The sequence below is a fragment of the Triticum aestivum genome, chromosome 5B (assembly GCF_018294505.1).
Source record: "Triticum aestivum cultivar Chinese Spring chromosome 5B, IWGSC CS RefSeq v2.1, whole genome shotgun sequence".
Classification (NCBI taxonomy): Eukaryota; Viridiplantae; Streptophyta; class Magnoliopsida; order Poales; family Poaceae; genus Triticum; species Triticum aestivum.
Genome location: NC_057807.1, coordinates 266,925,435 through 266,950,041, shown reverse-complemented (window position 1 = coordinate 266,950,041; position 24,607 = coordinate 266,925,435).

Here is a 24,607-nt window from a genome sequence, read left to right as displayed (position 1 = left end):
TGAGGATTGATCTAATGCAATAAAACTGGGTAGTAAGGAGGTATGATCAAAGTGTTACTTGCCTTGCTAATGATCCGCGAAACCTAGAGATTCGAAGTAGCAAGTGGCGCACTCCGGGTACTCTATCGCAAACAAAGAAGCATACAATAAGCACTCATCTAATGCATACATAAAACTCAAATAAGAGATCTAACCAGAAAGTTCAATTTAAGAACTCCGGTTTGCAAAAAGAATCAAATCAAATGAAGCAACAAAACTCAAACGGCGAAAGAAACAAGTTTCATTTACTAATCTAGACCTAAGTCAAATTTTACACTAGCAAAAACTTGTTTGAGTTGGTTAAACGGAAAGAGGGTTTCGAGACGAAACTCTAGGCGCTTGAACCGTCTGATTCCGATAAACGTGCGAAAAGTTATAGTAAAACGAAAATCGGATCAGAGATCGCGATCAGAAATAATCGCGGAAAATCCGAGAAAAAGAAAAACGGACGAACAGGCTAACGAATGAACGTTCGCTGTCTGCGGCTAAACTACGAAAACCGTTCGTTAAAACGAACGTACGGACGAACGTCTGCTAAATAGACTAAACCGCAAAAAAAATAAACCGAACCGGATCTAATAAATAAAACGGATCTAGGGTTTCGAAAAAAACCCGAACGGTTTTATAAGAAAAACCGGCGGCTACCTCAGGATGCGGGTCAGCGGCGGCGGCGGCTACTCCGGCGAGAGGTCTGGCGGGGCGGCGGTGGTCAGTGGCGGGCGGCCTCGGGTGGCGGTGTCGCGGCGGCGGCGGCGGCGGTAGTTAGGGTTAGGGTTCGGGTGGCGGCGGCGAGCTGGGGTGGTGGGCTGCGGGGTGGGGCGGCTTATAAAGGCCCGGGGCGGCAGAGTCCGGGTCGCCCACGGCCCGTAGGTCGCTTAGCTTTTTTTTAAATCATTACGCTCAAAAAAACAAATAAAAGAAATACTAAACGAACTCCAAAAATCACGAAATAAAATTTCCCCAACTTCTAAAATCAAGCCGGACAAGATGACATTTATTTGGGGCCTAAATGAAATTTTCAAAAATGCACATTTTTCCTAACTTCAAATAAAATAGGAATAAACTCCAAAATAAAATCTTGTTTGATTTAATTATTAAATCCTCAATATTTCTTTATTTTGGGAAAGTCATTTTATTCCCTCTCTCATATTTTTATAATAGAAATAGTTGAAGATAAAATAAATAAAATCAAATGATCCTATTTTCAAATTTTGAGGAAACTCAAATATGAAAATAATGAAATCCCCAACTCTCTCCGTGGGTCCTTGAGTTGCGTAGAATTTCTAGGATCAAACCAAAATGCAATAAAATATGACATGCAATAATGATCTAATGTATAACATTCCAAATTGAAAATTTGGGATGTTACAGCCGCTGTCGACGACTTAACCGACATGCTTGATTACGACTCCGAAGACATCAACGGTATGGACGACGATGCCGGAGTGGAGCAGGAACCACCACCTACAGGTCATTGGACAGCCACCTCCTCGTACGACATATACATGATGGATACAACCAAAGAAAACAACAGCGACGATGAAAATCCAGTCGAGGATAAACCTCCTGAGATACAGCCAAAGCGTCGACGTCAGCAGCACCGCTCTAAGCCACGCCGTAGCAAAAACAGCAACACCATCACAGGAGAAAACAATACTCTGGACGAAGCCGAAGACAATGATGACCCCGTTGAGCCAACCTCCGAACAAGACAAACGGGAAGATGGGCAAGCTAGCCCTGATGAACAGGCCACGAATGAAGACGCGGAGGACATTAATTACCCTTCGCTCTCCGAGGATGAGGTGAGCCTCGGCGACGAAGACTTTATCGTGCCGGGGAGCCCGCTGAGCAGGAGCGCTTTAAGCGCCGGCTAATGGCCACCGCAAGGAGCCTGAAACAGAAGCAGCAACAGCTTCGAGCTGATCAAGATCTGCTCAATGAAAGATGGACTAATGTCCTGGCAGCCGAGGAATATGGCGTCGAGCGCCCAACCAAAAGCTACATGAAGCGCAAACTGTTACCACAATTCGATGACGAGGTGATGGAGCCCGTCCTACCACGGTACAATGCGGCTGACCGACCACCACATGGCTGGGACAAAGCGGCACCTTGAGCCGAACACCGGCTCGCATTACCTCGCCGAACAAATAGAAATACAACAGCTCAGGGGATATACACATGACCCGCAGAATGACTTGGAAAACAGGGCATGTCAGACAAGATCAATCTATGGATCACGTGGGCGTGCCCCGATGCATGACGATGGCCATCCGGCTGAAGGTGACAAACATAACCACGTCCGGGCCGAAAACCGCTGACGAACTCCATCCGAGGCTCCGAGCTACATCACGACTTGGCCCGATATAGAGGCACCGCACACCCCCTTTGCTTCACTGATGAAGTAATGGAACACGATTTCCCAGAAGGGTTTAAACCCGTGAACATCGAATCATATGATGGCACAACAGACCCTGCGGTATGGATTGAGGACTTTCTTCTCCATATTCATATGGCCTGCGGCGATGATCTTCACGCCATCAAATACCTCCCGCTCAAACTCAAGGGACCAGCTAGGTACTGGTTGAACAGTCTGCCCGAAAACTCCGTAGGCAGCTGGGAGAACTTGGAGGGCGCCTTCCTCGACAACTTCCAAGGCACATATGTCTGACCTCCGAATGCCGATGTCCTAAGTCACATAATCCAACAGCCCGGAGAGTCAGCCAGGAAATTCTGGACCAGATTCTTAACTAAAAAGAACCAAATCGTCGACTATCCGGACGCCGAAGCCCTAGCGGCCTTTAAGCACAACATCCGTGATGAATGGCTGGCCAGACACCTCGGCCAGGAAAAACCGAAGTCCATGTCAGCCCTTATGGCATTCATGACCCGCTTCTATGCGGGCGAAGATAGCTGGCTAGCCTGTAGTAACAACAATACAAGCGAACCTGGCACTTCTGAAGCCAGAAACAGCAACGGCAAGCCCCGACGCAATAGACATAAGCGTCGAACAACGGTGACAACACCGAAGACACGGTGGTCAACGCCAGATTCAGTGGCTCTAAGTCCGTTCAGCGGAAGAAGCCATTTAAGAGAAATAATCTGGGCCTGTCCAGTTTGGACCGCATACTAGATCGACCATGCCAAATCCATGGCACTCCTGATAAACCAGCCAATCATACCAACAGGGAATGTTGGGTCTTCAAACAGGCCGGCAATTTAAGTGCCGAGAATAAGGAGAAAGGGTTGCAAAGTGATGACGATGACAAGGAACCCCGACCACCGAACACAGGTGGACAGAAGAAATTCCCCCCCCCCCCAAGTCAAAATGGTGAACATGATATACGCCACCCATATCCTCAAGAGGGAGCGCAAGCATGCACTCAGGGACGTCTACGCGATGGAGCCAGTCGCCCCAAAGTTCAACCCATGGTCATCCTATCCGATCACATTTGATCGCAGGGACCATCCGACCAGTATCCGTCATGGTGGTTCTGCCGCACTAGTCCTTGACCCAATTATTGATGGATTCCACCTTACATAAGTCCTCATGGACAGTGGCAGCAGCCTGAACCTGCTCTATCAAGATACAGTGCGCAAAATGGGTATCGATCCCTCAAGGATCAAGCCCACAAAAACCGCCTTTAAAGGTCTCATACCAGGTGTAGAGGCCTACTGTACGGGCTCAATCACACTGGAAGTGGTATTCGGATCCCCGGATAATTTCCAAAGCGAAGAGTTGATCTTCGACATCGTCCCCTTCTGCAGTGGCTATCATGCACTGCTCGGGTGAACCACATTTGCTTGCTTCAATGCGGTGCCGCACTACGCTTACCTCAAGCTCAACATGCCCGGACCACGCGGTGTTATAAAAATCAATGGAAACACGGAACACTCTCTCTGTACCGAGGAGCACACCGCGACCCTTGCAGTAGAAGTACAGAGTGGCCTTTTCAGGCATAACCGCAATTCAACAGCCAAGCTCCCGGACACTGATACGTCTCCAACGTATCTATAATTTTTTGATTGTTCCATGCTATTATATTACCTGTTTTGGATGTTTATGGGCTTTACTTTACACATTTATATCATTTTTGGGACTAACCTACTAACCAGAGGCCCAGCCCGTATTGCTGTTTTTTTTACTATTTCAGTATTTCGAAGAAAAGGAATATCAAATGGAGTCCAAATGAATTGAAACCTTCGGGAGCATGATTTTTTGAACAAACGTGATCCAGAGGACTTGGAATGCAAGTCAAGAAGCAGCCAAGGCGGCCACGAGGGTGGAGGGCGCTCCCACCCCTACAGGGCGTGCCCCTATCTCGTGGGCCCATCGAGCGGCCACTGACCTACTTCTTCCTCCTATATATACCCATGTACCCCGAGAACATCAGAACAAGCCACGAAAACCTAGTTCCACCGCCGTAACCTTCTGTATCTCCTAGATCCCATCTTGGAGCCTTCGCCGGCCCTCCGTCGGAGGGGGAATCGACCACGAAGGGCTTCTACATCAACACCATAGCCCCTCCGATGAGTTGTGAGTAGTTTACCACAGACCTTCGGGTCCATAGTTATTAGCTAGATGGCTTCTTCTCTCCTTTTGGATCTCAATACCATGTTCTCCTCCACTCTTGTGGAGATCTATTCGATGTAACTCTTTTTGCGGTGTGTTTGTCGAGATCCGATGAATTGTGGGTTTTTGATCAAGTTTATCTATGAGAAATATTTGCATCTCCTCTGAATTATTTTATGTATGATTGAGTTATCTTTGCAAGTCTCTTCGAATTATCAGTTTGGTTTGTCCTACTAGATTGATCTTTCTTGCAATGGGAGAAGTGCTTAGCTTTGGGTTCAATCTTGCGGTGTCCTTTCCCAGTGACAGCAGGGGCAGCAAGGCACGTATTGTATTGTTGCCATCGAGGATAAAAATATGGGGTTTATATCATATTGCATGAGTTTATCCCTCTACATCATGTCATCTTTCTTAATGCATTACTCTGTTCTTATGAACTTAATACTCTAGATGCATGCTGGATAGCGGTCGATGTGTGGAGTAATAGTAGTAGATGCAGGCAGGAGTCGGTCTACTTGTCGCGGACATGATGCATATATACATGATCATGCCTAGATAATCTCATAATTATTCGCTTTTCTATCAATTGCTCGACAGTAATTTGTTCACCCACCGTAATACTTATGCTATCTTGAGAGAAGCCACTAGTGAAACCTATGGCCCTCGGGTCTATCTTTTATCATATAAGCTTTCAATCTAATTTTATTTACATCTTTACTTTTCCAATCTATATTATAAAATACCAAAAATATATTTATCTTATCATACTATCTCTATCAGATCTCACTTTCACAAGTGGCCATGAAGGGATCGACAACCCCTTTATTGCGTTGGTTGCGAGTTCTTTGTTTGTTTGTGTAGGTGCGTGGGACTTTTGAGGAGCCTCCTACTGGATTGATACCTTGGTTCTCAAAAACTGCGGGAAATACTTACGCTACTATTGCTGCATCACCCTTTCCTCTTCAAGGAAAACCAACACAAGCTCAAGACGTAGCAAGAAGGATTTCTGGCGCCATTGTCGGGGAGGTCTTCGCTCAAGTCAAGACATACCAAGTACCCATCACAAACTCATCTCCCTCGCATTTACATTATTTGCCATTTTCCTCTCATTTTCCTCTCCCCCACTTCACCCTTGTCGTTTTATTCTCCCTTCTTTCGTTCGATCTTATGTTTGCTTGTGCCTCCATGTGCCTTCTTTGCACTTGCATCTTTGCTTGCTAAAAATCTATTGATATGGATCCATTTAAAGTGTTCTACTTGGATCATCTTCGATCCTTATGCGCTCGTGCTGAAACCCCAACTAGCCTAGTTGATGGGAAATCTTTAGATGAGCATGCTCATTGTGTGTGTCACCGTTTGTCTAAAAAAGGGAGACTCTTATGGGATCAAATAAACAGATTGTTGTGTTATGCTTGGAATCTTTGTGAAATTTATGATTTTACTTATTGCTTTAAGAACCCTAAAAAACACCTTCCCTACCTATGTGAGTTTAATGAAAATGAAATCTTATCTTCTTATGCAAAGGGTGTTTATAGTTACTATGATATCGAACAAATTGAAGAATTTGTTGCTTTTAGGGGTGCTTATGAAGTTGCTTCTTTGATTGAAAAGTATGATATTACTCTCTACGAATCTAATTTTTTTGACATACTTAAATATTGCTATGAAAACTATGTTCATAATGTCTATGTCAAAGAATTTATTGAGAGAATGACTGTTGCTTTGGAAGAAAATAATGATATGCATGAATCTATAGATAATGATTCCGATGATTTGATTGAAACATCCCTTGATGAACATGATGCTTGCTATTCTTGTGGCCATGATGCCAATATTTATGAAGATGAATTTGCTATTGTTCCTTATGTTAAACATGAGATCGTTGTATTGCACCCATACTTGGTAGTTCCTTGGATGAAAAGCATGATCGCAATAATGTTATTATAAATTCTCTTGATGTCAATTGTGCTAATAATATGCAAAACCCTAAGCTTGGAGATGCTAGTTTTGCTATGACTACTATTTGTTGCAATGATCATGATTGGGGTGATTCTTCTTTTGATCTTGAAAATTTATTTAAGCCCCATGATGAATATGAGATTGATATTAGTGTTTGCAATATTATTGAAAGTGGGTCTGGAAGAGTGTCAACTTTAGATCCCACATATTTGGAGAATGTTCAATCTTATGAAATTTTTGATAAAAGTGGGTTTGGAGAGGTCATGACTTTAGTTAATGTTAATCCCACTATTTTGGAAAAGTGTCAACTTTGCTTGCATGTGGATCGTGCTGAAAATGTTTTATGTGATAGCTATTTTGTTGATTTTTCTTATGATCCCACATGTAATTATTATGAGAGAGGAAAATATGATTGTAGAAATTTTCATGTTACTAAATTACCTCTCGTTATGTTGAGATTGCTATTGTTTCTTTCCTCTTCCTTGCATATGCTAGTTTTTGCTTGCTATGATAATTTGTTTGCCTATAAGATGCCTATGCATAGGAACTATGTTAGACTTAGATGTGTTTTTCACATGCTGTATGATGCTCTCTTTGTGTTTCAATTATTATCTTTCATGTGAGCATCGTTGAAATCTTATGCCTAGCTAGGGGCGTTAAACGATAGCGCTTGTTGGGAGGAAACCCAATTTTATTTGTGTTTTTTGTTTTTGTTTCTTTTTAGTAATAAATTTTGCATTTACCTTTTGTTTAGATGTGTTTTTGTGTTTAGATTAGTGTTTGTGCCAAGTAGAACCTATAGGATAACCTACGTTGATAGTTAATTTGATTCTGTTGAAAAACAGAAACTTTGCATGCACGAAATTAGTTTTGTTAAATCACAAAAACGTGATTTTGCGTTGATTCTTTTTTCTGTAGATCAATAGAAAAATTTCCCAGGACTTCCTATTTTGGTAGGATTTTTAAAGTTTGAGAAGTATTCGTCGGTTACAGATTTCTACAGACTGTTCTGTTTTTGACATACTCTGTTTTTCGTGTGTTGTTTTCTTATTTTGATGAACCACAGAGAACTTGGAATACAGTAGGTTTAACACCAATATAAATAAAGAATGAGTTCATTACATTACCTTATGTGGTGGTTTTGCTTTCTTTCAGTAACGGAGCTTATGAGATTTCCTGTTGAGTTTTGTGTTGTGAAGTTTTCAAGTTTTGGGTAAAGATTTGATGGACTATGGAATAAGGAGTAGCAAGAGCCTAAGCTTGGGGATGCCCATGGCACCCCAAGATATTCAAGAATAGCCAAAAGCCTAAGCTTGGGGATGCCCCCGGAAGGCATCCCCACTTTTGTCTTTGTTCATTGGTAACTTTACTTGGAGCTATATTTTTATTCGCCACATGATATGTATTTTGCTTGGAGCGTCGTGTATGATATTAGTTTTTGCTTTTTAGTTTACGACAATCATCCTTGCTGTACACACCTTTTGGGTAGAAGCCCACTTGATTAGAATTTATTAGAATACTCTATGCGCTTCACTTATATCTTTTGAGCTAGATAGTTTTTGCTCTAGTGCTTCACTTATATCTTTTAGAGCATGGCGGTGGCTTAATTTTGAAGAAATTGTTGATCTCTCATGCTTCACTTATATTATTTTGAGAGTCTCTTAGAACAGCATGGTATTTGTTATGGTTATAAAATTGGTCCTAGAATGGTAGGCATCCAAGTTGGGTATAATAAAAACTATCATAGAAAGTGAATTGGATGCTATGATCAATTTGATACTTAATAATTGTTTTGAGATATGGAGGTAGTGATATTAAAGTCATGCTAGTTGGGTGATTATGAATTTAAAGAATGCTTGTGTTGAAGTTTGTGATTCCCGTAGCATGCACGTATGGTGAACCGTTTTGTGATGAAGTTGGAGCACAATTTTATTTATTGATTGTCTTCCTTATGAGTGGCGGTCGGGGATGAGCGATGGTATTTTCCTACCAATCTACCCCCCTAGGAGCATGCGTGTAATACTTTGTTTTTGATGACTTGTAGATTTTTGAAATAAGTATATGAGTTCTTTTGACTAATGTTGAGTCCAAGGATTATACGCACTCTCACCCTTCCACCATTGCTAGCCTCTCTTGTGCCGCGCAACTTTCGCCGGTACCATACACCCACCATATACCTTCCTCAAAACAGCCACCATACCTACCTATTATGGCATTTCCATAGCCATTCCGAGATATATTTCCATGCAACTTTCCATTGTTTCGTTTATATGACATGCATCATCATTGTCATATTGCTCTTTGCATGATCATGTAGTTGACATCGTAATTGTGGCAAGGCCACCTTCATAATTTTCATACATGTCGCTCTTGATTCATTGCATATCCCGGTACACCGCTGGAGGCATTCATATAGTCATATCTTGTTCTAAGTATTGAGTTGTAATCTTGAGTTGTAAGTAAATAAAAGTGTGATGATCTTCATTATTAGAGCATTGTCCCAGTGAGAAAAGGATGATGGAGACTATGATTCCCCCACAAGTCGGGATGAGACTTCGGACTAAAGAAAAAAAAAGGAAAAAAAAGAGAAAGGCCAAAAAAAAGAAAGGCCAAAGAAAGAAAAAAAGAGAAAAAAAAGAAAGAAAAAGAAAAAAAATGAGAGAAAAAGAGAGAAGGGACAATGCTACTATCCTTTTTACCACACTTGTGCTTCAATGTAGCACCATGATCTTCATGATAGAGAGTCTCCTATGTTGTCACTTTCATATACTAGTGGGAATTTTTCATTATAGAACTTGGCTTGTATATTCCGATGATGGGCTTCCTCAAAATGCCCTAGGTCTTCATGAGCAAGCGAGTTGGATGCACACCCACTTAGTTTCTTTTGTTGAGCTTTCATACATTTATAGCTCTAGTGCATCCGTTGCATGGCAATCCCTACTCACTCACATTGATATCTATTAATGGGCATCTCCATAGCCCGTTGATATGCCTAGTTGATGTGAGACTATCTTCTCCCTTTTTGTCTTCTCCACAACCACCGTTCTATTCCACATATAGTGCTATGTCCATGGCTCACGCTCCTGTATTGCGTGAAAGTTGAAAAAGTTTGAGATTACTAAAGTATGAAACAATTGCTTGGCTTGTCATCGGGGTTGTGCATGATTAAATACTTTCTGTGATGAAGATAGAGCAACAGCCAGACTATATGATTTTGTAGGGATAACTTCCTTTAGCCATGTTATTTTGAGAAGACATGATTGCTTGATTAAGTATGCTTGAAGTATTACTATTTCTTATGTCAATATGAACTTTTATTTTGAATCATTTGGATATGAACATTCATGCCACAATAAAGAAAATTACATTGAGAATTATGCTAGGTAGCATTTCACATCAAAAATTCTGTTTTTATCATATAATTTTTGGGACTGATAATTATGCGAGGACGAGCAGGAATTAAGCTTGGGGATGCTTGATACGTCTCCAACGTGTCTATAATTTTTGATTGTTCCATGCTATTATATTACCTGTTTTGGATGTTTATGGGCTTTACTTTACACATTTATATCATTTTTGGGACTAACCTACTAACTGGAGGCCCATCCCGTATTGCTGTTTTTTGCCTATTTCAGTATTTCGAAGAAAAGGAATATCAAACGGAGTCCAAATGCAATGAAACCTTTGGGAGCGTGATTTTTTGAATGAACATGATCCAGAGGACTTGGAGTGCAAGTCAAGAAGCAGCCGAGGCAGCCATGAGGGTGGAGGGCGCGCCCACCCCTACAGGGTGCGCCCCCTATCTCGTGGGGCCCTCGGGCGGCCACCGACCTACTTCTTCCTCCTATATATACCCACGTACCCCGAGAACATCAGAACAAGCCACGAAAACCTAGTTCCACCGCCGTAACCTTCTGTATCCGCGAGATCCCATCTTGGAGCCTTCGCTGGCGCTCCGCCGGAGGGGGAATCGACCACGGGGGGCTTCTACACCAACACCATAGCCCCTCCGATGAGTTGTGAGTAGTTTACCACAGACCTTCTGGTCCATAGTTATTAGCTAGATGGCTTCTTCTCTCTTTTTGGATCTCAATACCATGTTCTGCCCCTCTCTTCTGGAGATCTATTCGACGTAACACTTTTTGTGGTGTGTTTGTCGAGATCCGATGAATTGTGGGTTTATGATCAAGTTTATCTATGAGAAATATTTGAATCTCCTCTGAATTCTTTTATGTATGATTGAGTTATCTTTGCAAGTCTCTTCGAATTATCAGTTTGGTTTGGCCTACTAGATTGATCTTTCTTGCAATGGGAGAAGTGCTTAGCTTTGGGTTCAATCTTGCAGTGTCCTTTCCCAGTGACAGCAGGGGCAGCAAGGCACGTATTGTATTGTTGCCATCGAGGATAAAAAGATGGGGTTTATATCATATTGCATGAGTTTATCCCTCTACATCATGCCATCTTTCTTAATGTGTTACTCTGTTCTTATGAACTTAATACTCTAGATGCATGCTGGATAGCGGTCGATGTGTGGAGTAATAGTAGTAGATGCAGGCAGGAGTCGGTCTACTTGTCGCGGACGTGATGCCTATATACATGATCATGCCTAGATAATCTCATAATTATTCACTTTTCTATCAATTGCTTGACAGTAATTTGTTCACCCACCGTAATACTTATGCTATCTTGAGATAAGCCACTAGTGAAATCTATGGCCCCCGGGTCTATCTTTTATCATATAATCTTCTAATTTTATTTGCATCTTTACTTTTCCAATCTATATTATAAAATACCAAAAATATATTTATCTTATCATACTATCTCTATCAGATCTCACTTTCGCAAGTGGCCATGAAGGGATTGACAACCCCTTTATTTAGTTGGTTGCGAGTTCTTTGTTTGTTTGTGTAGGTGCGTGGGACTTTTGAGGAGCCTCCTACTGGATTGATACCTTGGTTCTCAAAAACTGAGGTAAATACTTACGCTACTATTGTTGCATCACCCTTTCCTCTTCAAGGAAAACCAACGCAAGCTCAAGACGTAGCAGACACCGTCAAGCGAGTCCGAACTACTCTGTAGCAGGACAGTCCAGCTCGTCCAGAGCTTGACTAGCAATGTGGCCTCCGTCCCAGTCCCAACAAGGCGGCGAGGCTCGTGCCACGCGTACATAACTACGTACTTAAAATACCATGGGCATGGACGGAGGCACAGCTAGACCGCAGTCCGTAATGCGGCTCAACCGCTCCTGGACCCGCATACCTTTACTTTTCCTCTTTCTTTTAGGTTTTTCTCTTTCCGAGGCTTTTTCTGATAACCTGATCATCGGACCTATCAAGGCATGGATAAACCAAGAAGGAAAAAAGCTTTGACGTACGAGGGAACCCCCAGGTGGTCTCTGCTAATGATTGTTTTACCTGTTTTACAAACCCGCACACAGCTCGCCCTTGGTCATGGCATCTCAAATAGCCTTATTTGCTTATCACATTACTTGTACAAATACGCCTTGACATATTAATCAAATTACAATGGAAAATAATTTGCGGCGTCAGCTTATTACTTGATTTTTCCTTTCCTTTATATTCTTATCTATAGTACCCGTACACTCTGGTATGCCTTAATTCGCCAGGGGCTTCATCATACCCCATAACACGGCAATAAAATCCAAACACTTTAATAGTACAGTTCGGCACCCCGAACTTATAGCATTATATGCATCGGCTCCAAATCATGTCTTTGGTCAATAGTTGGGTTGTCCAGCTCCTCTGCTTACTACCTTACGTTCCACTATATCGGCTAGGGTAGTAAAGGAGAACTACTGCGATTGTGTCCCAGTTCTTCCAGATGAGCACCTCAGTAGAGAAAGCCGAAAACTACTGTCATGATGTGACGAGAGCTGGTCAGCTGTTCGAGAGGTTTCAAATCCTTAGAGATTTTTTCCGCATTATGCGAGGGATCGGTTTTTATCCGATCAGGTGTTTACAGCATCCCAAGTCCGGACTTCCGAACACTAGGGGTTGCGCCTAAATTTTTGTTGTCAAACTCCTATGGCTAAGTGAGGGTGATAAAGCCGTATAGTCCGATTGCCTTGTTCGTTGCGCTAAACACCTCCTTTAAGGACCAAACTCTGGAGTAAAGAGTGTTTAGATTTATCCCGAACACCCCCGTACTACCTACATGGGGGCAGAAGCCAACGACTGGCCAACTCTCAGATTTAACAAAACGGCCGCATAGGTGGTAAACTTTAAAATAACAGACATTATATTACATAACGGATCTGTTTCATATTACAGGACAGGATAACATGAGTGCGTTCATGGGAATATGATATCCTTAGCACATTGCTCCGCCACAAGGCGGGATCCCTCCAGGACACTGCCAAAATACAGTTGGGGTCGGCGGTGCTCCTTGCCGTCAAGCGGCCCCTCGGTCATCAGCTTCGTGGCGCCATCTTCGCCCAATGCATCTTAGCGCTGGCAAAGGTCATCCGCGTGCCTTCGATACAGACCGACCGCTTGATGGCTTCAAGTCGAGGGCAGGTGCTGACAAGCCACTTCACGAGTCCGAAGTAGCTGCTGGGCATGGCTTCGGCAGGCCATAGCCGGATTATCAAATACTTCATGGCTAGTTCGGCCGCCCTATGCAGCTCGACCAGCTGTTTCAGCTGGTCGCTAAAGGGCAGTGGATGTTTTGGTCCAAGGTATTGCGACCAGAAAAGCTTCTCCGCTGAGCTCCCCTCCTCCGCTTGATAGAATTCCGCAGCATCTGACACGCTGCGCAGCAAATCCGCAAATACCCCTAGAGAACTCCAAATCCGGGTTAGTAAAAGGAATCTTTCCTTCACATGTCTGCTCTGCATAGTGAATGCCTTACCCGCCGCGATCTTCTTGGCTGCCTGGATTTCCTGGAGGGTGCCCTGGGCTTCGGCTCGGGCATCGTGTGCGCTCTAGCGGGCCTTGGCAAGTTCAGACTCTTGATTTTTAAAGTCGCGCTCCAAGGACTCGTACTTCTTGACGGTGTCCTGGAGCTCATGCTGGACCTCATTGACCCGGGCCTCATGCTTTTCGCGTGCGGCCCGCTCCTTGGCCACCTTGTCCTCGGCCTTGGCCAGCGCCTTCTTGAGGGCCACTACTTCGCTCGTTGCCCCTAATAAAGTTCATGACACTTTAGTCAGCATGAATCATTCATCCTTCCTGAATATATACAAGGTTACTGCATACCTTGACTGTCCTCCAGCTGCTTGTTCACACGACCAAGCTCTTCCTCGGCCCGCTCCAGATTCTGCTTTAGTCCGGAGACTTCTGCAGCGTGAGCGGTCACTGCCAGCAGCGACGCCTGCTTATTCACATAGACATATTAGATTAGACTCCTGCAAAAATTATTTGATCCTCTGTTCGGTTTTTCTTTCCAAACACCGGACAGAGTATCAGGGGCTACTGTCTATACTGTGACAATATTTTTACAATTACATTACTTACCTCAAAGCCTGTTAGAAGGCTAGTGCAAGCTTCGGTCAGTCCGCTTTTCGCGGACTAGATCCTCTCAATCACCGTACCCATAAGGGTATGGTGTTCTTCCACAATGGAAGCGCCTTGCAGCGCTTCCAGCAAACTATTCGGTGCCTCTGGATGGACAGAGGCCACCAGTGGAATAGGCGCACTGCCTCCTTTTGAAAGGAGCGGCTGGCCTGGTTCCGGAGCCGCATGTGTCTCCGGAACTATATTCGACTGAGGGCCAATTTGGATATGGCCCCCACCGTCAGTGTCCATGGGGGCTGGCTCCCCCATGTGTCCGGCCGCCGAGGCTTCACCTGTTGGGGAACGTAGTAATTTCAAAAAAATTCCTACGCCCACGCGAGATCATGGTGATGCATAACAACGAGAGGGGAGAGTGTTGTCCACGTACCCTCGTAGACCGAAAGCGGAAGCGTTAGAACAACGCGGTTGATGTAGTCGTACGTCTTCATGGTCCGACCGATCAAGCACCAAAACTACGGCACCTCCGAGTTCTAGCACACATTCAGCTCGATGACGATCCCCGTACTCCGATCCAGCAGAATGTCGAGGAAGAGTTCCGTCAGCACGACGGCGTGGTGACGATCTTGATGTTCTACCGTCGCAGGTCTTCACATAAGAACCGCTACAATATTATCGAGGAGGACTATGGTGGAGGGGGGGCACCGCACACGGCTAAGAGATCAACAGATCAATTGTTGTGTCTAGAGGTGCCCCCCTGCCCCCGTATATAAAGGAGCAAGGGGGGAGGGGGCGGCCGGCCTAGGTGGGGGCGCGCCAAGGGGAGTCCTACTCCCACCGGGAGTAGGACTCCCTTCTTCCTTGTTGGACTAGGAGAAGGGGGGAAATAGGAGGGAGAGAAAGGAAGGAAAAGGGGGGGCGTCGCCCCCCTCTCCTTGTCCTATTCGGACTAGGGGGGAGGGGCGCGTGGCCCAGCCCTTGCCTCCTCTCCTCTTCTCCACTAAGGCCCGTAGGCCCATTAAGCCCCTGGGGGGTTCCGGTAACCTCCCGGTACTCCGGTAAAATCCCGATTTCACCCGGAACACTTCCGACATCCAAATATAGGCTTCCAATATATCAATGTTCATGTCTCGACCATTTTGAGACTCCTCGTCATTTCCGTAATCACATCTGGGACTCCGAACAAACTTAGGTACATCAAAACTCATAAACTCATAATATAACTGTCATTGAAACCTTAAGCGTGCGGACCCTACGGGTTCGAGAACAATGTAGACATGACCGAGAACCATTTCCGGTCAATAACCAATAGCGGAACCTGGATGCTCATATTGGCTCCTACATATTCTATGAAGGTCTTTATCGGTCAGACTGCACAACAACATACATTGTTCCCTTTGTCATCGGTATGTTACTTGCCCGAGATTCAATCGTCGGTATCCCAATACCTAGTTCAATCTCGTTACCGGCAAGTCTCTTTACTCGTTACGTAATGCATCATTCCGTAACTAACTCATTAGCTACATTGCTTGCAAGGTTTATAGTGATGTGCATTATCGAGAGGGCCCAGAGATACCTCTCCGACAATCGGAGTGATAAAACCTAATCTCGAAATACGCCAACTCAACATGTACCTTTGGAGACACCTGTAGAGCTCCTTTATAATCACCCAGTTATGTTGTGACGTTTGGTAGCACACAAAGTGTTCCTCCGGTAAACGGGAGTTGCATAATCTCATAGTTGTAGGAACATGTCTAAGTCATGAAGAAAGCAATAGCAACATACTAAATGATCAAGTGCTAAGCTAACGGAATGGGTCATGTCAATCACATCATTCTCCTAATGATGTGATCCCGTTAATCAAATGACAACTCATGTTTATGGTTATGAAACATAACCATCTTTGGTTAATGAGCTAGTCAAGTAGAGGCATACTAGTGACTTTAAGTTTGTCTATGTATTTACACATGTATCATGTTTCCGGTTAATACAATTCTAGCATGAATAATAAACATTTATCATGATATGAGGAAATAAATAATAACTTTATTATTGCCTCTAGGGCATATTTCCTTCAGTCTCCCACTTGCACTGGAGTCAATAATCCTGATTACACAGTAATGATTCTAACACCCATGGAGTCTTGGTGCTGATCATGTTTTGCTCGTGGAAGAGGCGTAGTCAACGGGTCTGCAACATTCAGATCCGTATGTATCTGGCAAATCTCTATGTCTCCCACCTGGACTTGGTCCCGGATGGAATTGAAGCATCTCTTGATGTGCTTGGTCCTCTTGTGAAATCTGGATTCCTTTGCCAAGGTAATTGCACCAGTATTGTCACAGAAGATCTTCATTGGTCCCGATGCACTAGGTATGACACCTAGATCAGAAATGAACTCCTTCATCTAGACTCCTTCATTTGCTGCTTCTGAAGCAGCTATGTACTCCGCTTCACATGTAGATCCCGCCACGACGCTTTGTTTAGAACTACACCAACTGGCAGCTCCAGCGTTCAATATAAACACGTATCCAGTTTGCGATTTAGAATCGTCCGGATCAGTGTCAAAGCTTGCATCGACGTAACCATTTACGACTAGCTCTTTGTCACCTCCATAAACGAGAAACATATCCTTAGTCCTTTTTAGGTATTTCAGGATGTTTTTTTGACTGTACACAGTAGGGCAAAACCCCACTGCAATTTTTTATTAATTAATAAAGAAAAAAAAGGGTCCAACAGTACAAAGGCTTTAGGTAAGCCCTAGAAAGAAAAAGAAAAAGCTACTAAAACAAACAAAAATTATAGAACAAGATTGTCAAGCCAGTCACAGAAAGCCCTAGCATAACTCTTTTTAATCCTGAATCTGAGCAAGTTAAGCTCTTCAAGGAAGATTGCTTTCCACCTCTAAACTGAAGGTTGAATTTCTTAAAAGATGAGATTATTTCTTGAGATCCAGATGGCCCAAGAGGCTAGGATGATGATTTCCATGAAGAAAGGTATATGTAATTTTTGTCTGAGATCATCAAAAGCTTCAAGCACAGAAACATTAGCTTGTCTTGTAGGGCATAATAGGTCCTAGCACTGGGAGGCAAAAGGACAGGACCAAAAGAGATGCTGCAAGGTTTCCTCCTGAGGACAGTTATTGACAGCACAGTTGTAGCTTTCCAAATGGAATGTTTTCCTGCGTAGAAGGTTCCTGGTATTAAGCCTATCATGAAGTAATCTCCAAAAAAACACCTTGTGTTTGGGCTGGCAAGAACTATTCCAAATCCAGTTAAACTGCTGAGGCACTAATTTAACTCCCGTCATTACTTTATAAGCCTGAGCAACCGAGAATTGGTCATTGCCCCAAATGTAACTCCAGGTGTCAGTGCAATCCAGGGTGGCAGAGGTTCTTAAAGCAATACAGATGTCTTCCATATTTTCAAATTCCTGGAAGGCTTGCACAGTGAGTGGAAGGTGGAATAAATCTTCCAGGAATTCAGTATGAATAATGGTGTGCACAGTAGTGTTGTTGTTCTTCACAAAGGAGAAGAGGTGTGGGAACAAGTCCTGTAAACAAGTTGAATGCCATAGATCAGACCAGAATAAAGCACTTTTACCATCTCCTATGTGACATCTGGCCAATGATTTAAAGTTGTCAATGAGCTTGAGATTTGCCTTCCACCAAAAAGAACCAACCCAAGAATTGCCAGGCAACAAATCATTACTATAGTAGGTTTCCCAAATCAAGTTGACCCATGGGATGTTGTGCCTATTATAAAACTTGTGCAAGTTCTTGAGAAGAAGAGCTTTGTTCTGAACAAAAACATCCTTGACCCCCAGGCCTCCTTGATCCTTAGGTCTACAAACAGTACTCCAAGCAACCATAGCAGGCCTGTGGTCCTCTAGATCAGGACCTCTCCAGAGACAATGCCTCAAATACTTGATAGCTTGGGTTTTAATAGTCATAGGGACATCAAGGCAACCCATAAGGTAGATCAAAAGAGAGTTTAAGACAGATTTTACTAGTAACAGTCTGCCAGCCAGTGTCATGAAAGAAGATAAGCCCACAAGCTTCTGCTGCAGTCGTGTGACAAGTGGAAAGCATTGCTCCACAGTTGGTTTATGAAGACCCAAGGGTGCTCCCAAGTACTGAATGGGGAATTATTCTCTTTTGTAGTGGAAAGTATTTGTCAAAATTTCCACCTTGTCTTCTGAAACATTAATTGGGATGAGGCTTGACTTATTATAGTTCACTTTCAGACCGGTAGCATCTGCAAACGTGTTGAGGAGTGCTTTTAGGCAATGGAGTTGCTTTGCATCAGCTTGGAGGAGAACCAGAGTGTCATCAGCATACTGGATAATAGGAAAATCAGGGCATGACTCCACTTGCAGAGGTGATGTAAGCAAACTCAAGTGCATGGCTTTATTGAGAATTGACTGGAGCAAATCAGCAGCAAGCACAAATAAGAGAGGGGACAGAGGGTCTCCTTGCCTGACCCCTCTAAGACAGTAAAACTTTTTGCCAGGTACACCATTAAGCAAGATAGCTGATGATGCAGAAGTAAACAACATTTTAATCCAGTTGATCCATCTGTCTCCAAAACCTTTGGCCTTTAAGATATCCAAAATTGCCTGGTGCTCAATGGTGTCGAAGGCCTTCTCAAAATGTAGTTTGAGCACAATAACTGCTTCTCTGGATTTATGGCATTGATGAAGGTACTCAAATGCCCAACCCAAGCAGTCATGGATGGATCTTTCCTTTAAGAATCCATATTGGTTGATATGCACCAATTTGAGAATCACTTTCTGCAACCTATTGGCCAACAATTTGGTGACAAGTTTAAGACAGCAATTAAGTAGTGAGATTGGCCTGAAGTCATTTGCTGTCAGAGGAGTGCTTCCTTTAGGGATCAGGGTGATGTAAGAGGTGTTTAAGCTCTCAATTGAGATTTTCCCAGCATGAAAGTCCTGAATAAATCTAAGCACATCCACTTTAATAATATCCCAATAGGATTTGAAAAATTCATTGTTGAAGCCATCAGGACCTGGTGATTTGTCAAGTGGGAGGTCCTTGACAACTGCATTGATTTCTTCCTCAGTGAAAGGTAGCTCCAAGTTGTCAAAAATGGCTTGGTCCTGCCTGGGACCAAATAAGGATTCCAAATCAAAGTGCATTGATGTTTTGTGAGATGTTCCCATTCTTTTCTTATAAGATTCCCAGAGTATTGCAGCTTTCCCAGCATGATCAGAAATTTCCACTTGGTCATCATTTTGAAGAACAGCAATATGATTGTGCCTATAATTGATAGATGCTTTAGTATGGAAGAATTTTGTGTTTTCATCTCCAAATTTGACCCCTTTAATTTGAACCCTTTGCTTCCAGTAAATCTTTTGATTCCTCAGAAGAAGGAGCAGCTGATCTTTGAGAATGGCCCTACAGTTCCATTCATGAATATCCAATTCTCTAAATTCCTCAAAGAAATACCAAAGAAAGATGACCTCATTGAGTTTAGCAATTTGAGCTCTCAAACAAGATAAAGACCTGGCCCACAACTTCAAAGCTCTCCTCAAGTTTTTAAATTTAGCATTCAAACTTTTAACTGCATCAAGATTTCCCACTGGGATGCTCCAAGCAGCAGCAACCACCTCCTTAAAGTCTGAGTGTTGCAACCAATAGTTTTCAAATCTAAAAACTCTTGCTTTTGGAATGGAAGTGCCAATTTTAATAACACAAGGCAAGTGATCAGAAATAGGTTTTGCAAGAGGGAGCACAATAGTGTTAGGGAAAGTGGTCATCCAAGAGGCAGAAGTGAAAAACCAATCCAGTTTGACCAATAGAGGATCCTGCTGCATGTTACTCCAACTGAACTTTCTTCCCTGCAAAGGTAACTCAATTAAACCTTGATTGCTGATTGCCTCATTAAACAAAAGCATGTCATTCACATCTCCACCAGGTCTGTTTCTGTCTGAAGGGGCCCTCATAAGATTAAAGTCACCCATAAGAATCCAGTCTACATCTGCAGGCATATGAATGTTCAAAAACCAATTAATGAAATCCACTTTATCCTGTGGGTCACAATGACCATATATGTTAGTTAGGATCCATGACTGATTGGACTGCAAACTGGTGAACTGAACTGAGAGAGAGAATCTGTTTTGTGCAATAACTTCTCCAGTAAACTATGTACCATTCCAAGCAACAAGCAATCCCCCAGAAGCTCCAACAGATGGGAGAAAAGCAAATTTATTAATTCTGTTAGGACAGAAGTTTTTAATGTAAGCTGTGTCAAAAGATTCTCTTTTAGTTTCTTGAAGGCACAAGATGTTACAATCACTCTCATCAATTTTTTGCCTTAGAGCCAACCATTTGTCTTCAGAATTCATCCCTCTAATATTCCAGTTAAGGATACTCCAGTTTTTGTTTGTGTTATTCATGAAAACAATAGCAGTTTTTGCACCAGAAATCAAGTACCAACACTTGATCAGCCAAGAGGAAGCACAAAAGGCACAGAGCCAGGAAGCAGAACACATCACAATTGCAGCACAACAGCCACAAACCACACAGCTCATAGGTCTTAATAATAGAGTACACCATCAGATCAACAAGTTCCATAAAGAACCAAACTTCCATCAATACATCAGATATTAAGAAAGCCCAGTAAGAGCAACAAGGTTCAAAAGCACTGCTCCTTAAAACCCTAAGCCAGCAGATGACCACTAATATCAGGAAGAGTTGGGTGGATTGTCCTCTCCCTTGGTCAAGGGTACCTTGACCAAGTCCTCATCTAGCCTTCTCCTGGGCTTCTTTGTAACGCCCCGGATTCGATGCGCCAAGTGTCTGCCAGTTATTCGCCGTCGTTGCCATGTCATTTGCTTGCGTGTTGCACTTTGCCATGTCATCATATGCATTTCATATCATGTCATCATGTGCATCGCATTTGCATACGTGTTCGTCTCATGCATCCGAGCATTTTCCCCGTTGTCCGTTTTGCAATCCGGCACTCCTATGTCCTCCGGCGTTCCTCTTTTGCCTCTTTTCATGTGCGGGTGTTAAACTTTCTCGGAATGGCCCGAGGTTTGCCAAGTGGCCTTGGTATAGCACCGGTAGACCGCCTGTCAAGTTTCGTGCCATTTGGAGGTCGTTTGATATTCCAACGGTTAACCGGGTAACCGTAAAGCCCTCTTTGAGTTGCAGCCCAAAACCCCTTCCAAAGTGGCCCAAAACCCATCTAACTCCCCTCCATGCTCTCGGCCATTCGATCACGATCGCGTGGCCGAAAACCGCTCCTCATTTGGACACTCCTAGCTCCCTCTATCTATAAATATGTCTTCCTCCCCGAAATTCCCGCAGTCCAACCCTAGCCCTCTCCCTCCTCGCGCCGCCGGACGCGTCCGCCCGCGCTGGACACGTCCAGCCTCCACGTTGCTCCGACGAATCGGAGGCCGCCACGTCAGTGCCGCCGCCTCCGCGCCCAATCCTGGTGCGCCACCTGTCCCTGCGCCGCCGTCCCGCCGCCGTGGCCCGCGAGGCCCACGGCCGGCCCGCCCGCGCTCGCGCCGGGCCCGAGCCGTGCCCCCGCGCCCGCGCCCGCCGGTCCCCGCGCTCCGCCGCCGGCGCCGCGCAGCCGCGCCGGGACCTCGCCGCCGGCTGCGGACTCGCCGCCGCCGCGCCCGGCCCGCGCCCCGCCTCTGCCCGCTCCGGCGACGCCCGCGCCGCCCTCCGCCGTCCTGCCGCGCCGCCCCGTGGGCGCCTCCCCGCGCCCCCGCGTCCCCCGTCCTCCGGCGACCCGCCCCTGCCGCCGCACCCGGCCGCCGCCTCCGGCCGCGCCCGGCCCCGCGGCGAGCTCCGCCGGCGCCGCCCGGACCAGCCCGCGCCGCCCCGGCCAGATCCAACCGCGGGGAGGCCGGATCCGGCGCCCCCCTCACTGGCCCCCCTCTTCTCCGGCGAGATCCAGGCCATCTCCGGCCATCCTCCATTTCCGTGCCCGCAGGTTGACATTGCCCCCGTTTTCCCTAGGTCCTGTTTATCTTGCATAATCATGCCATGTTCATCGCATCACATCTCTGCATCCGTAGCTTCGTTTCATGCGTGTAATATGTCAAATTGTTCGTCTCGACGAGTATTTCATTTCATTCCATTGCATCATTTTCATTTGAGCTCATATTGATGCCCTAAATGCTGTTGGAAGAGTGCATGTTGATGTTAATCTGCTGAAACTGTTATAACTTGCTCATTTGTCATTTTTGCCATGGTTGATGTGCGCATCCTATGAGGTTGATGTCTACATGTATGTTAATCTATGCCATGCCATCTTTCCAGGGGTGTATGCCATGTATTTTTGTGAGTTGGGTGCTGAGTGTATCAAGCTTGTTAAGTAGGGTAGTTGTTGTTGCTGTTTTCCTGGCAGATTCTGTTATATTTTGTTGCTATGTTAACATGCTTCTACTAATCATTCTATGCATAATCTGGAGATGCTCTATAAACATGTTTTGATCTACATGTCATGATCTATCCATCCATGCCCCTGGTAGCATTTATAGCTTCCTGTAGATTGTTCATATCTTGCTCCAAAGTTGCTTGATAATGTTGCTGTCAGCCTGTTTACATTAAGTTCAGTTGTTTCCATGTGTTTTCCTAGTGATCCATGTACCCTATGACCTTGCACTTGCCATGCTTAGCTTCATAAACATGTCTTCTTCCTGTTGGTTGCCTTGCCATGCCATGTATTGCTCTGTAGTGAGTGGTTCAAGCTCACGAACATGCCTACTTATTGTTGTTCCTGCCATGTATGAATCTGTAATATAACTTGCCATGTTTACATGGGTGCCATCATATTTTCTGTGCCTTTTTGGCTCATGGTCAGTAAGGGACTTTTGATCTATGAAATTAGTAGATTCATGCCATGCCTTTGTTTGCCATGATAGCTTCCTGTAACATGTTGTTTGATAGCTCTAAATATTGCAACCTAATGTTATTTCTGCTAAGTCTGAAACTGTTATTATTTGCAATATCTCCATGTGTTTTTGAGCATGTTCTAGTGATTTCTGGAGATAGCTCAGTGTTCATGTTTTGTTATGCTTTACCTGTACTTCATGCCCATGCCTTTTGTTATTATGTTGGGGTGCTGTAGCTTATTGGTTTGATGCTTATAAGATGCCTAGTTGCTGTTATGGACAGATTGTTGCTATGACTTGTATAGAGTGTATGTGTTGCACCATTGCTCCGTTTTGGGTGTGCTCTATATGAAACTTGCTTGATTTTGCATGTAGCTTCATATTACCATGTTGCATCCTTGTTTTGGTGTGTTTGCTTGATGTTTGGGTGCATTTTGCATCAATGCCATGTTTAACTTGTTTTGCTCATATCTTCTAGGCCGTAGCTCCGAATCTAATGAACTTTATATGTAACTTGACTAGAATTTCATGTAGATCATCTTGGTGCATCTTAACGTGCTGATTAACAACTTGAACATAATGTTTATTCAGTTCTGGACCAATTTCGAAATTTGCATATGAGGACTTACCGGAATTGTTATATGTTGTTCCCGGCCTCATTTAAACTTGCCTTGATGTGTTGTTCTTGTTTGCATCATCTCTTGCCATGAGTAGCTTCATGTAGCTTTGTCATGCATCATGCTTGTTGTGCATCATGTCTTGTTCATGTGTGGTGTGTTTACTATGTTGTGTGCTTCTTCTCGATAGTTCCTGTTTTGTTGCGATCGTGAGGATTCGTTCGTCTACGCTTGGTTCATCTTTGTGGCTTCATCTTCTTCATGGACTCGTTCTTCTTCCTAGCGGGATTTCAGGCAAGATGACCGCTACCCTGGATCTCACTACTATCATTGCTATGCTAGTTGCTTCGTTCTATCGCTATGCTGCGCTACCTATTACCTGTTTATCAAGCCATCCCATATTGCCATGAACCTCTAACCTTTGACACCTTTCCTATGCAAACTGTTGTTTGGCTATGTTACCGCTTTGCTCAGCCCCTCTTATAGCGTTGCTAGTTGCAGGTGAAGTTGAAGATTGCTCCATGGTGGACAGGGTTTTGGTTGGGATATCACAATATCTCTTATATTATTAATGCATCTATATACTTGGTAAAGGGTGGAAGGCTCGGCCTTATGCCTGGTGTTTTGTTCCACTCTTGCCGCCCTAGTTTCCGTCATACCGGTGTTATGTTCCCGGATTTTGCGTTCCTTATGCGGTCGGGTGATTTATGGGACCCCCCCTGACAGTTCGCTTTGAATAAAACTTGTCCAGCAAGGCCCAACATTGGTTTTACCATTTGCCTCACCACCACCTACTTTTTCCCTTGGGAGTCGCTCTCTCGAGGGTCATCTTTATTCATCCCCCCCGGGCCAATGCTTGTCTAAGTGTTGGTCCAAACTAGAGCCACTTGCAGCGCCACCTCGGGGAAACTTGAGGGCTGGTTCTAGTTGTACGTACTGCTCATCCGGTCGTGGCCGGAGACGAGATACGCGCGGCTACTATCAGGATGTCGGCACGCCGGGAGGTTTTGCTGGTCTTGTTTTACCATTGTCGAAATGTCTTGTAAACCGGGATTCCGAGACTGATTGGGTCT